Below are 12789 nucleotides of genomic sequence, written 5' to 3' on the forward strand. Positions count from 1 at the left end.
CCCAGGGAGTAGTCATGTGATCCTAGCCAAGCTCCAGTAACTCCTTCCAAGATGGAAGTCTTCTCATGTCAAATGAAGAAGCTGGACTTAGATGACCCCTAATGTGTCTTCTAGCTCTAATCTACACCTAAGGCAAAACAGAACAAAGCCTCCAAGGCACAAACAGCTTAGCTTTCCCCCTCCCCACCAACTTGGAATAGGCCCTACCAAAAACAAACCAAAACCTTATGTCATCAATGACTTTTTTCATCCTTACAGTGCCAATAGATGACAAGAATTTACAAGAGTAACAGTTCATAACACTAGCAATTTCACTGGATCACAGAAGCAAAACTGGAATGGTTTTAAATATATATGTTATATTGTGTGACCCTGGGCAAGTCACTTGACCCCCATTGCCCACCCTTACCACTCTTCCACCTATAAGACAATACATCGAAGTACAAGGGTTAAAAAAAAACAAAAAAAAAAACCTAAATATATATGTTATACATATATACATGTATGTGATATATGTGTATATATTTTATAACACTCTTGAAGATGTAATAACTGTTAGCTTTAAAGCTGAAAATCTAAAAATCAGAATTTATTACTATCTTTCTTAAATAGATATTAAGAATAAATGAATTCGGGTATAATGTATACCAGGGGCAGCTATGTAGCACAGGGGATAGAGCATTAAGCCTGGAGCTGGGAGGACCTGGATTCAAATCTCTCCTGAGATATTTCCTAGCTGTGTGACCCTAGGCCAGTGATGGGCAAGCTTTTGAGCCTGGTGTGTCAAAATTCACCAAAACCAAGCAACTTGGGTGGTGTGTCACTTCGAGAAAAAAAACATAATTTTGCAATATTTATAGTTTAAATAGCAAAAATGTATAACTGTAATATATAACTGTATTTAACAAACAAAAATACGTAAATTAATGTAGGTAGAATTGTCATCTATAGTGCACAGAGTGTCCATACTACCCTACAGCAAATGTTCCATCCTCAGTATGCAGCCCCATACTTCTCTGTATGCAGCCACGTGTCATCAAAAATGGCTATGCGTGTCAGTGCTGACACATGTGTCATAGATTTGCCATCCCTGCCCTAGGCAAATCACCTAACTCCCATTTTGCCCTGCCCTTGCTCTTTTGTCTCAGAGTTGCTACAAAGGCATAAAGTAAGGGTGTTTGGGATTATTTTTTAAAGTATCTATATACAAAATATAAAAGTAAAGTGAAAGAGACGGCTCCCCTTTATAGGAAGCACATCTGTATTAAAATGCTAGGTTTTCTTAGCATTTGTATATGGTATAGAAACTATCAACTATCAAAGACAAACTATTAAAAAGACTTCATTTCTATGGAAGGCAGGTGGTCTCCTTAAGCAGGTTTCACTATAAACACTCAAGTTGATGTTAAGTAAAATGCAGTGAACAAGTTCTGACTAACACTACCCCCAGCCACTTCAAATAGCAGAGACTTAGGCTGGCAGAGCTCTGCAGAGTCCCCAGACTTCACCCAACCAAACAAAAAGATGGATACTGGTTGCTACACTTCATGCATATTAACTAGAGTTCTTAGCTCCAGGGCAGTTGTAGAGTCTAGCCTACGTCCTGGTTCTCTGCTAGTTTGGGCACAGAATGAAGAGAAGGAAGGAAATAAGACTAATCAAGAACTGGAAGTGTTGAGGAAGGGATGACAGAGCAGAGCAACAAGTTAGTAGAGAATAGCAAATGCAGTCCACAAGTCAAATGGAGGGAAAGCTCTCCATTAGATAGAACAGACTTCGACATCTTCATTTTTACACTGCTGAAATTAGGTACTAGGCCTTCTAAAACCACAGCTATGTGTTGGAAGTAAGCCAAAGCCCCAGAAACAAACCTGAAAGTTCACTTTTTGAGCTGGAGAGCAAGGCACACCCCTTGAATTTATATTTAAACAGAGCCATGAAAAAGCCCTTCTACCCTAAGGAATTACTCCAAAAGAGAAAAGAACAGGAACTAGGTCCATCATAGAGCTGAGTTAGGCCTTTTTCCTTTAGGCCTGTAAGAGAGAAGAAACTCAGAGAGGCCACTCATACAATACTCATAAAGCAGCTAATGCCTGGGTAGTATTAGGAAAAAGTCCTGCTCAGCTGGAAGCTGGGTTACAGAACCTCAGGGTCAGCCTCTGGTGCCTCCCAGACATGACTGACTGCAATTTTCACCCTGATTAACTTCCAGGAATGCCTGCCAGAGAAACAGCCAGGAGAAGGGAACACACACCAAAAGCTATTTCCTCCCACTGTTCCTGAACTCTTCAGTATTAACCTGAGAATACCTCTTTACCTCAACAAGGTTGAACAATGGAAGAAAGTATTGAGTGCCAGGATCCTTCAGAGACATTTCTTGTGACAGAGTGATGAACTTCTAATCTCAGGAAGGGAATGGATCACAGATGAATATCAATCCATATAAGTGCCCAACATTACCTATATTACTACTAAGTAAGTTCTTACAAACTTTTACCTTCAGTCTTAGAATCAATGCTGTGTATTGATTGTAAGGGCCAGGCAATGGGTATTAAGTAACTTGCCCAGGGTCACACAACAGCTAGGAAGTGTCTGAGGTCAGATCTGAACCCATTTGAGTTGCCTAGCTGCCCCCAGAAACTTTTTTTTTTTAAAACACTTGTACTTCGGTGTATTGTCTCATAGGTGGAAGATTGGTAAGGGTGGGCAATGGGGGTCAAGTGACTTGCCCAGGGTCACACAGCTGGGAAGTGGCTGAGGCCGGGTTTGAACCTAGGACCTCCCTCCTGTCTCTAGGCCTGACTCTCACTCCACTGAGCTACCCAGCTGCCCCTAGAAACTTTTTTTTTTTTAAGATCCCAAGCAAAACGCTGGTCCCAACAGCTTGGTCATTACTCCCTCCCCAGCCTAAAAACAAATAAAACTCCCTCCCCACTCCCAATAAACAGACCTAGTTTCAACTCTGGAAAAAGACCAATTCTGTAAACCCCAAAATCTCCCAAAGTCCCCACAGCCTACCTAACTTTTAGCTCATTCCACATAGTATAAAAATATATTAAAGTTAAATGGCACAGGGGCAGCTAGGTGGCTCAAAGAATTGAGAGTCAGGCCTAAAGACAGGAGGTACTGGATTCAAATGTGACCTCACACACTTCCTGGGTGCCTAGCCCTTATCACTCTTCTACACTGGAATCATTACACAGTACTAATTCCAAGATGGAAGATAAGGGTTTAAAAAAAAAAAAAAAGCTAAATGGCATAAGAAACCTACATAAAGAGTCCTCTACCTTTTCAAGAAACCAAATACCAACTACTGAAAAATAGGGAAGAACTGAGGCCATTTTGCCTTCTCAGGGTACTACTTCTCTTTCTTCCATATTTTCCTATTAGGCCTGTACCCTCAAAGCCCTAATTCTAAAACCAAACCAAAGGGTGACAGTGAACTTCACATCAGTCTCTAGTTTGTAGAGTTTTTCAACAATCTAGATCCGTGGTTCCCAAACTTTTTTGGCCTACCGTTTCCTTTCCAGAAAAAATATTACTTAGCCCCCTGGAAATTAATTTTTTTTCTAATTTTAATAGCAATTAATAGGAAAGATAAATGTACCTGTGGCCATCACCACTCCCCCTGGATCACTCCAGCACCCACTAGGGGGCAGTAGCGCCCACTTTGGGACTCACTGATCTAGATACATACTTCAGCATCTACACGTTAAACTTCCTTCGAGCTAGTCCTGAAGAACCACCACCACCACGGAAACCATGCTGATATCTGCCAAGAGTCTTTCATAGAGCACACTTTTACAAGCACGATTGAGAATTAACATTCCAACATCTCTTTTAACATGGAGGTACTGCCTGGGGAACTACAGGTCCCAGCATGCAATATGGTCAAACCACCTGGAACATGAAGTAGAGTTAAAAAAGGTGTGGCCTCATGTCCCCAAGGCTGCTGCAACAAGCCTAGCCCACTTTTCAATTCCCTATCTCAAACCTGCCACAGGTTTTCCACCAGTCTTTCCAAACTACTCGGATTCTTGATTCAAATCTTTCTAAAAGCCTGTAATAAATCAGGGCCTTTCTAAAACGAGCCTTTTCCTTAAATCTGAGTTTGCCCGTTGTTCTGTCTTTCCTTTCCAAATCTAGTCCTAACTAATCCAGCAGTTAACAGCAAAGCTCAATATAGCAGGTGGCAAAACAAAGCCCAATACCTCTTTTTTGTGATTCCAATATAATCAGTAATTACACAAACACAAGCATATGACACTTCAGAAGCAGATGATGAATGTTTTAAGTGAATTTTTCAATACAATGAATATACTACCACAGTACTAAATCAAACACAAGATCTTAGTACAAATGGAGGGAAAAAAAACACCACAAAATTGGCTGATATCAGAAACCCCAAGTCCCAGATTAATTTGGCATCTCCAACAAAAATCCTAATTTAGGAAATTACCAACCTGGCCATGAAACCTTGCTGGTAACTTTCCCAGAATTCCTGCGAACCTGCAAGTTCTTGTTACCCCAGACAACTCCCAACTTTACTGTGTCTTCAAGAGAGAAATTCACTAGAAGGATCTGGTATTCAATATTATTCAGTATTTTTAAGATTAAAAAGACAAAAACATTCACCAACTAAAATACTTTGGACAGACTGAAGCTATTCAAAAGAATCAATTCAAAGCAGGGTTTCCTCTAACTGGACAAAAAATGGAGGCCTGCCCAACCCAACCCCACCCCCAAAGAATCTGAAAGGGCCCCCTTGGCTCAAAGAATCCAAATCAAAGCAATTCAAAGGCTTTGGGCCTGCACACCAAAGCTAAGCTGCAAAACCTGAAGAGACCGTGGGGCAAATTCTTCCAGGTATAATTTCCTTCTCTCAAACTGGTCTTTCCATATTAATAAAAATAGGATCTTAAATAATACAAATTATTCTTCTCACATCAACTCACAACCCTTGGTTGAGTTTTTTTTGCCTATTCTAATTTGTGATTTCAGCAATGCAGGAGACTCTTGTTGTGGAAAGTCCATCCCCTGGCATCAGCAACTCCTTCAATGTCTTCAAAGAGTTGTCTACTGACAAAAGTTAAAGGATTTGCCCACAGTCACTCCACAAGTTAATGTCCAAAGCAGGACACAACACAGCTTTTTCTGACTCCAAAGCCAGCTCTCTAGTCACTATACCACCTGCCTCTTATGAGACAGTATTAAGTTTTATTATCCCCATTTTACAGGAAAGGAAACTGAATTTCAGAGAGTTAACAATGAAACAGCTATTAGATATCAGCATAAAGATTTGAATAGCCCAGGTGTTGCTAATTTCAGTGCTCTTTCTATTTCATCATCATGCAATGTGAGCTCTGGTTACCTTTGCTACGTCGCTGGGGGTTTAAGCTAGAGTACTAGACGAAGTGTCAGAGAAAAACATCTCTATGAATATACTTAATAAATCATTGCATCATAATTCATCTAGAATGAAGAAACCAATATTAAGACAAATACAAAAGGTGATACCCTGTGGCAAAAGCAGTCATAAGGTTCTCCAACAGTTTTAGCAGTAAAGTTCAAGGAAGTTTTGCTTTATGCCTTTCACCCTGACATCTGCTCCCCACGAATGTCTAGTTCTTCATTCAAGCTTTAAATGATATAATCTTAAGACTAGAATAAATCTCAGAGATCTAGTCCAGTTCCCTCCTGGATAAGGAAACTGAGGCCCAGGTAAGTTAACTGATTTGTCAGAGTTCCTATAGGAGAAGGATATAACTGAACCATGGAAAAAAAAAATTTTTTTCATCCAGAGATATGAACAAAGGGAAGGGACGGGAAAGACCCCCAACCAAAGAGAGAAAAGCAGCATTTGTTCCTACAAGGATTTCTTAAGAACTTCCTACATTTTCCAGTTCTTTTTATTACCTACCACATGCTACACTGTGCTTAGCACAAGAGAGTAAGCATGAAAGTCTTACAGAGGAACATAACTTTGGCAAAAATAACCCACACAGAAACTTCCAAAGATCAAGATGGACAAAAGTAAAGAGGATTGTTTGGAGTATTCAATTTGGAATAAGAAGCAAAACTCAAGAGCAAAATGCCTGCCAGACCTAGTGACCAGAAGAAAGACCAATGGTAAGAAAGCAATTTCAAAATCTGCCTCATAGCAGACTGCTCTCACTAACAAAGAAGAGGAAAAAAAACCTAACAGAAAAAAGAGAAAAGCTCCTGAGCTCACCCTGAGTGATGGACTAAATATGACCTAATAGGTATTTGCCATCTCTAATTTCTAGGACCCTGATCTATGTACAAACAGCAAGAGAGCCATGAAAAATCAGCCCTGTTGGATCTGGAGGTCTGCCTTGACAAGATATAAAGCTCATTCATAGATCTGACTGTGCTCATGAGACTGCAGTTCAACTCCTGCTGCTTGAGAGAAGGAGGGGGAAGACAGAAAAGGGTGAGAGGGAAGGAGGTGGAGGATCTGGGTTGTGACTATAATAGCTACAGTAATTAGTGTTTCCAAGCTGCTAGTAGAGTCCTCAGAACAGAGAACTAGGATGGGAGATGGGGGAAGGGAGAGAAAAGCATGAGGAAGCAAACTACTAAGAATTATAGAAAAGGATATGGTGGCTCTAGGCAATGGCTTAGTATCAATGAGAAGAAAAACAAAACTGGAGTTGCTTTATCTAGGGAATACAAGGAGCTTAGTCTCTCCCAGCAGTGAGTGCCATACACTGGTTCCCACCAGGCTCCCATTTAGAATAATCCAGCAGACCAGCAGAGCCTGGGCAGACAGCACAGTACCAAAGCCCCAGGCTGCCCTGTCAATGACCCCAGTAGCAACCCATGGGGCCTGGCCCCAGAGAAAAGGGGGGTGGGGGTGTCACAGACTTGGCTGGCTGATCTGTCTTTCCCTCAAAATCTCTCTCTCTCTCACATTAGGACTGACAAACTGACTAAGGCCTTGACTCTATAATCAGCATGTGTGAAGGGGTCCGGAGGAGGAATTTGGTAAGTCCAATAGAGGGCCAGATGTTTCCACCCAATTAACCCTTTCTGTATTTCCTCCATCAACAAACAGGCTATCCTGAGTTTCTCCTCTAGAAGACTAAAACAAAAAAAGAACACCAAACACAACTAGTTATAGCAACTCTGCTATCAATATACCCTTTGGCACTTACAATGCATACCTGGGAAGCTTTAAACACTTTATTAATTGCATTAATAAAAATGATGATGCACAAGAAAAATCTGGTGACTCTTCAAATAGGGAGAAAACTTCCCAAAAAGGATTAGAAAATAAAAGTTCTTTTTTTAAAGTAAATATTTAATAAAGACATCTCTTTCAGATCATTCAGCCCTCCAATGATTGTTTGACTTTACCAAGCAGTCCTAAGCAAAGGGCAAAGGGCAAAGTGTTACAAAGCTGATATTTCAGAAAGACTAGAAAACAAACAGTGCCCAAAAACTCAAGAGCCACAACCATCATGAAGATCCTATGTTTAGAGGTGGAAGGCACCTCAAAAGCCTTCCATTCCAGTTCCCTCATTTTTTAAGAGAATTCAGAATCAAGTAGGTCAGGTTAAGTGACATCTTACAATTGAATGACATTCAATGACCAGAAACATGCATTTTTAAAATGCCTCAGACAGGGGCAGCTAGATGACTCAGTGGATAGAGTCAGGCCTGGAGAAAGGAGGTGCTGGGTTCAAATGTGGCCTCAGACACTTCCTAGCTGTGTGACTCTGAGCAAGTCACTTAACCCCAATGGCCTAGCCCTTGCCACTCTTCTGTCTTAGAACTTAGTATTGGTTCCAAGTCAGAAGATAAGGGTTTAAAATTTAAAAAAAAAATTTAATGCCTCAGAGAAAGCATTTAGTATAGGATAGGGCTACTACCAAAAAAATAAAAAATTAGCCCCTCTACAACAAGGAAAAACTTTTTGGTTGCTTAATCCCCATTTGGTTAATTAAATTCCTTTCACATTGATAAAAGCAATGGTTTCTCTCCTTACCATTTCCCCTTAGTAAACAAATACTGGAAACCCTAAATTACCACCATTTCCTTCACATTCATGATACTAAAAAACACAATTGAGCCTTCTAGGACACCTCTTGAGCTTTGTCACTCAGCAACCTACTGGAAACCCAGTAGCCTAAGAATCTCCTTTTTCTTTTACTACATCATCATTCTATTCACACACTAGCATAATGCACTGAGAAATGGGAAGGCAAACACAATTTCATACATATGGACTAAGCCTGAAACACAGGAGATCAAGCATTTTCTTGCCACTCTGGCATATGATTCTTTTACCCACCTGCTCAATAATCCCTCCTCAGCCGCACAGCTGCTGCCAATTCCACGTGCCCAATGAGGCAGGTGCTTTGGTGAATTACCTGTTCCCTGGTGAAGACCGTCCTTCATGGCCCCCTTAGTGGGCCTAACACCTGCAAATCATGTACTAGGCAACTCATAACTTCTTCCTTTTCCATTCTAACCAACTTTTTCCTGGAAACTGTAATAAATATATTCATAGTTCACATGGTATTTTTGTAGGGAACTGACAGTCTCATTTTTAAGAGCCAAGTGGAAGAAAACTGGTTGGAAAGCCACAAACAACATGTCACCTAACATAAGGTGGCAGTGTTCCTAGAGTGGGCTTTGCCTGGCAGTATCCTTATGCATAATCGGTTGCCTACAAAGAAGCCAACAAATGGCTAGCTCTCACAGGAGAAAAAGCATCAACATAACGCTGTTAAGCAAAGGAGGAGCAGAGGTGAATACACAGCAGACAGGCAGGGGCTCTAGGAAGTTCTGGAGGACACCCACACGTTCTAGCATGTATGGCTGAACTTGGGCAGCAGTGCCAGCCAATCATCTAAATGAGAAATAGCACCTCTGTCTGACACAGCAATGAGCAAACCCATCAGTAAGCTACGTTCTATTCCACCCCCAGATTCCATCCATCCATCCATCCTGCAAATCCTGTATGTACTGCCTACTGCAGAAAGCTCACTCTCTGACCTCAATGATCAATAACTATCCTATACTAGAACACAGACATACTATTTCCACATACAAAATAAATGCTAACCTCTACCCCTAATTCAGATGGATTAAACTTTCCACTAAAAAGAAAAAAGGTACAGATTTCCTAAAGTGCCCTAGAAAACAGAAACATTCTTAAATCAACATGAAACTTAAAACATTTACATGTTCTACATAATAAGGGATCCAACTCTAAAATCATGAAAAATAGTTAGAATTAAGTAATGTGAGGCCTCTCCTCCCACTGGCATCTAACAGTATTCAAACATCTCCAAAAAGAACTAGATGAGTTCTGCATTAGGAAATTCAAAAAAGCCTGGATTCAAGTCCTGTTTCTTGATATCTACTAACAGAATGAAATTCATCTGCAAAATGAAGGAGTCACACTAGTTGCCTCTAAGGTCCCTTCTGGCTCCCAATCTAGGATACTCTGTAATCCAAATTAAGTTCTATATCAACTTGTCAATTTACATAAATGTCCAACATTGAAGTGGTGGAAATAAGTCAGAGGATCTGTATTCAAATCACTTTTCTGCCATTTACTAACTATGGGAACTTGGGCAAAGTCAATTAAAAGCCCTGGGCTTCAACTTTTCTTTATTTGTCAAATAAGTGGTTGGAGTAGATGACCTGTAAGGTCTCTTACAGTTCTATATTTCTGATCTGATTATCCCCTGGGAAAGTGATACTTTTGTCCATGGAAAGGGAAGAGGCAAGGAGGAATAATGAATAGATATATAATATTAGAAGATCTCTTACCAAACTACAGTCTAGGTCAGAAGTTGACCAGAGGTTAAAATGTAATTAGGAAATATTTTACAAAATAAATAAAAATACATTAAAACATAGACAAAATTACATTTTAAAACCAAGTCAGTATGAGGCCAGCAGGGATTCTTAGTAAAGATTAGTAGCTCCTATTTTCTAAGAGTTTGATAGCACTAGATGAGATAATTTCCCATTTGAAAATGGTTCATTTTGTTTTCTATCATTTGTAGGGATCAGAACTCCTCTCCTCAAGAAGCGATTTTTTCCCTCATCTCTTTTTTGCAAAAGAATCTTTCTTGGGGACAGCTGGATAGCTCAGTGGATTGAGAACCAGGCCTAGAGATGGGAGGTCCTAGGCTCAAATCTGGCCTCAGACACTTCCCAGCTGGGCAAGTCACTTGACCCCCATTGCCTAGCCCTTACCACTCTTCTGCCTTGGAGCCAGGAAGGTAAGGGTTTAAAAAAAAAAAAAAAAAAGGAATCTTTAGTGTAGAAACTGGAAATCTTTTGCTATCACAAAAGAATTTTCTGGAGAGCTAATGATTTGTTGTTTTTTAAACCAAAAGGAATGTAAATGCTATTTTGGCAAATCAAGTTATAGGATCATTGATGTAAAGTTAAAAAGGACCTCAAAGGACATCTGGTACCATCTCCTTCTTTAACAGATTTGTTCCTACAGATGAGGAAACTGAACCCAGGAAAGGTGAATTAACTTGACCATGGTCACAAAGACTATCTGGGGTAGGATTTTAATAAAGAAACTCTGACTCCAAATGCTCCTTCTTCTCTACACCATGCTATATACCATAGGACCTATCTACAGTCTCACACTCAGATTTGTTTATCATCTTTAATCCTTCCATCCATTAAAGTCAACCAAATTTCAAATACTTTTTTCCATGTTCATGATCCACAAAGTCTTCACTGATAAAAAGAAAATTGTCTTTATTTTACACAGCCAGCACTTTCTTATTTTAGTACTCCTAGGGAGTTTCTGATTTCCATCAGCATGGACTGCTTCAAAAAACATAGATCACAAACTACTATTCCTTAAGATAGTTTTTCTTGGGTTCCTAGGTGGGGAAGAGGGGAATTCACCTGGTGGCTTACCTTCTGGGAATATACTTATCTAAACTCAAAGCTGCTCTTTGGAACAGGAACAGAACCTGTGGGTGTTCACTTGTACTCAAAGTCTTTGTAACTAGGTGAGCCCTGCTCAAAGCTTTTTTTTCTGGGTTGGCACAGTCTTCAAGAAGCTGACTGCTTCTCAATTGTCTGTGACAGAAGAACCCAAAGTCACCTCCATGAAATGAACAGCAGCATCAAAGTAGGATTTAGTGGAAGCAATTAAAGTGGCCACTCCCTTAGTGAAAGTTTCATATCACAAAACTTACCCATGTAAGAAAAGCCAGTGGCTTTTTTTTAATTGTCCTACTATTACTGATTGAGAAGTTATTACTAAGAAGGTACTTGTGTCTTAATTGTATCTTAACTCTGGAGAGGTCCTCAGCAACATACCAATAAAAAAATATAAAAGTTACAGGCCACAGCTCAGGCAAGTCAGAAGAGCTGGATTCTATGGTTGGAAAGTGGACATCTTTTTTGGAAGCCAATTCCCTCTACAAGACTCCCAAACACTACTTCTCCACCTTGGGGCACGATAGCTGACAAGGCAAGCACAACACTGGCACCCCCTATTCTTCAGAAAAATGTGTGCCAAAGAGCTCTGCATTGTTCCTCACTCAAAAAGAAGAGCCTCTCTGTCTGGCTTCCTCCAATGGCTGAGTCCCAGTCTAGTAAAGGAAGAAAATGGCACGGAGGAGCCTGGGAGATGGAGCATATCCAAAGCTCTCAGACAAGACTTGAACCTGTGACCTTCACTGTGTACACAATAGGCGGGTGAGAGGGACCGGTTTATCTCCGAAGCAGCAGTTCTCAGCCCTAGGGTTGCACTCCTGATAAAATGACACGACTATTGTGTGTGGCAGCACAGCAGTCATCCCCTCACAACTGCCCAAACCAAAGCTCCCTCCCTCAAGACAAAGCAGCACAGGGGTGAAATTAACTCAAGGCTACAGAGCAGGGCCTAATACAAGGAAGACAGGCCTGTGGGGGCTTGGGGACTCTCTCCTCAACCCTTGAGGCTCTGGGCACATGGCTGGGAACAGCCAAGCTTTTTCCCCCATCTTGGCAGCTCTTATTTGGTTAGGAAGCTGCCTCTTAGAGAATTTAATCATCAGTGATTTGTTCAGAGATATTCCCCCTGAAGGGCTCTGATCTCTCCGCCCTGTGTGAGCCTAATTCCTAGAAGCTGAAATGACTGTTTGCTGCTGCCTGTTTCACAAACACACATTAATTGGTCAGATGTGTCTCCTCCTCCTCCTCCTCCTCAGCCCCAGAGGGAGGAAGGAGAATCTGAGCAAAGCACAGAAATGATCCAACCATAATTACACATAAAGGAAGAGAAGGGTATCATGGGTCGACCAAGAAGGACGGGGTCACAAACCTTTACCAGGGGACAAGAAGAACTGTGAAGGGCCAGGCCCAGGGCAAGGGCTCCCTCAGCCTGGGGAATCCCTCCATTTTGAAGAAAAGGACAGAAGTAGATGGGACCTGAGAGCTGAAAGAGGCACACACCCACAACCTGATGCCCACTCCCTGCCACCCCGCTCCCCCCCTTCCCACCAGCACGCAGACCGTTCACTAAAACCACTCTCCCCGCCCCAGGCAACCTATCATCACCTTGGGACCCAGCTCTAAGCGGGGCTCCTCGCCAACTCCCCCCAACCTCGAGTGCCCGCCACCCCTCTCCAACCCCCGATCCCCCTCCACTCGTGGAATTTCACTCTAGCCAGCCTCCCCTTCCTGAAGGCCCCCTCCCCATGCAACGACCACCCCTTCGGGCCCCCCCTCCCCGAGCCCGAGCCGCCCCCCCCAGCCTCCAACCCCCACTTCCTCCTCCGCCAGGCCCCG

Source organism: Gracilinanus agilis, chromosome 2 (genome assembly GCF_016433145.1).
Source record: "Gracilinanus agilis isolate LMUSP501 chromosome 2, AgileGrace, whole genome shotgun sequence".
Classification (NCBI taxonomy): domain Eukaryota; kingdom Metazoa; phylum Chordata; class Mammalia; order Didelphimorphia; family Didelphidae; genus Gracilinanus; species Gracilinanus agilis.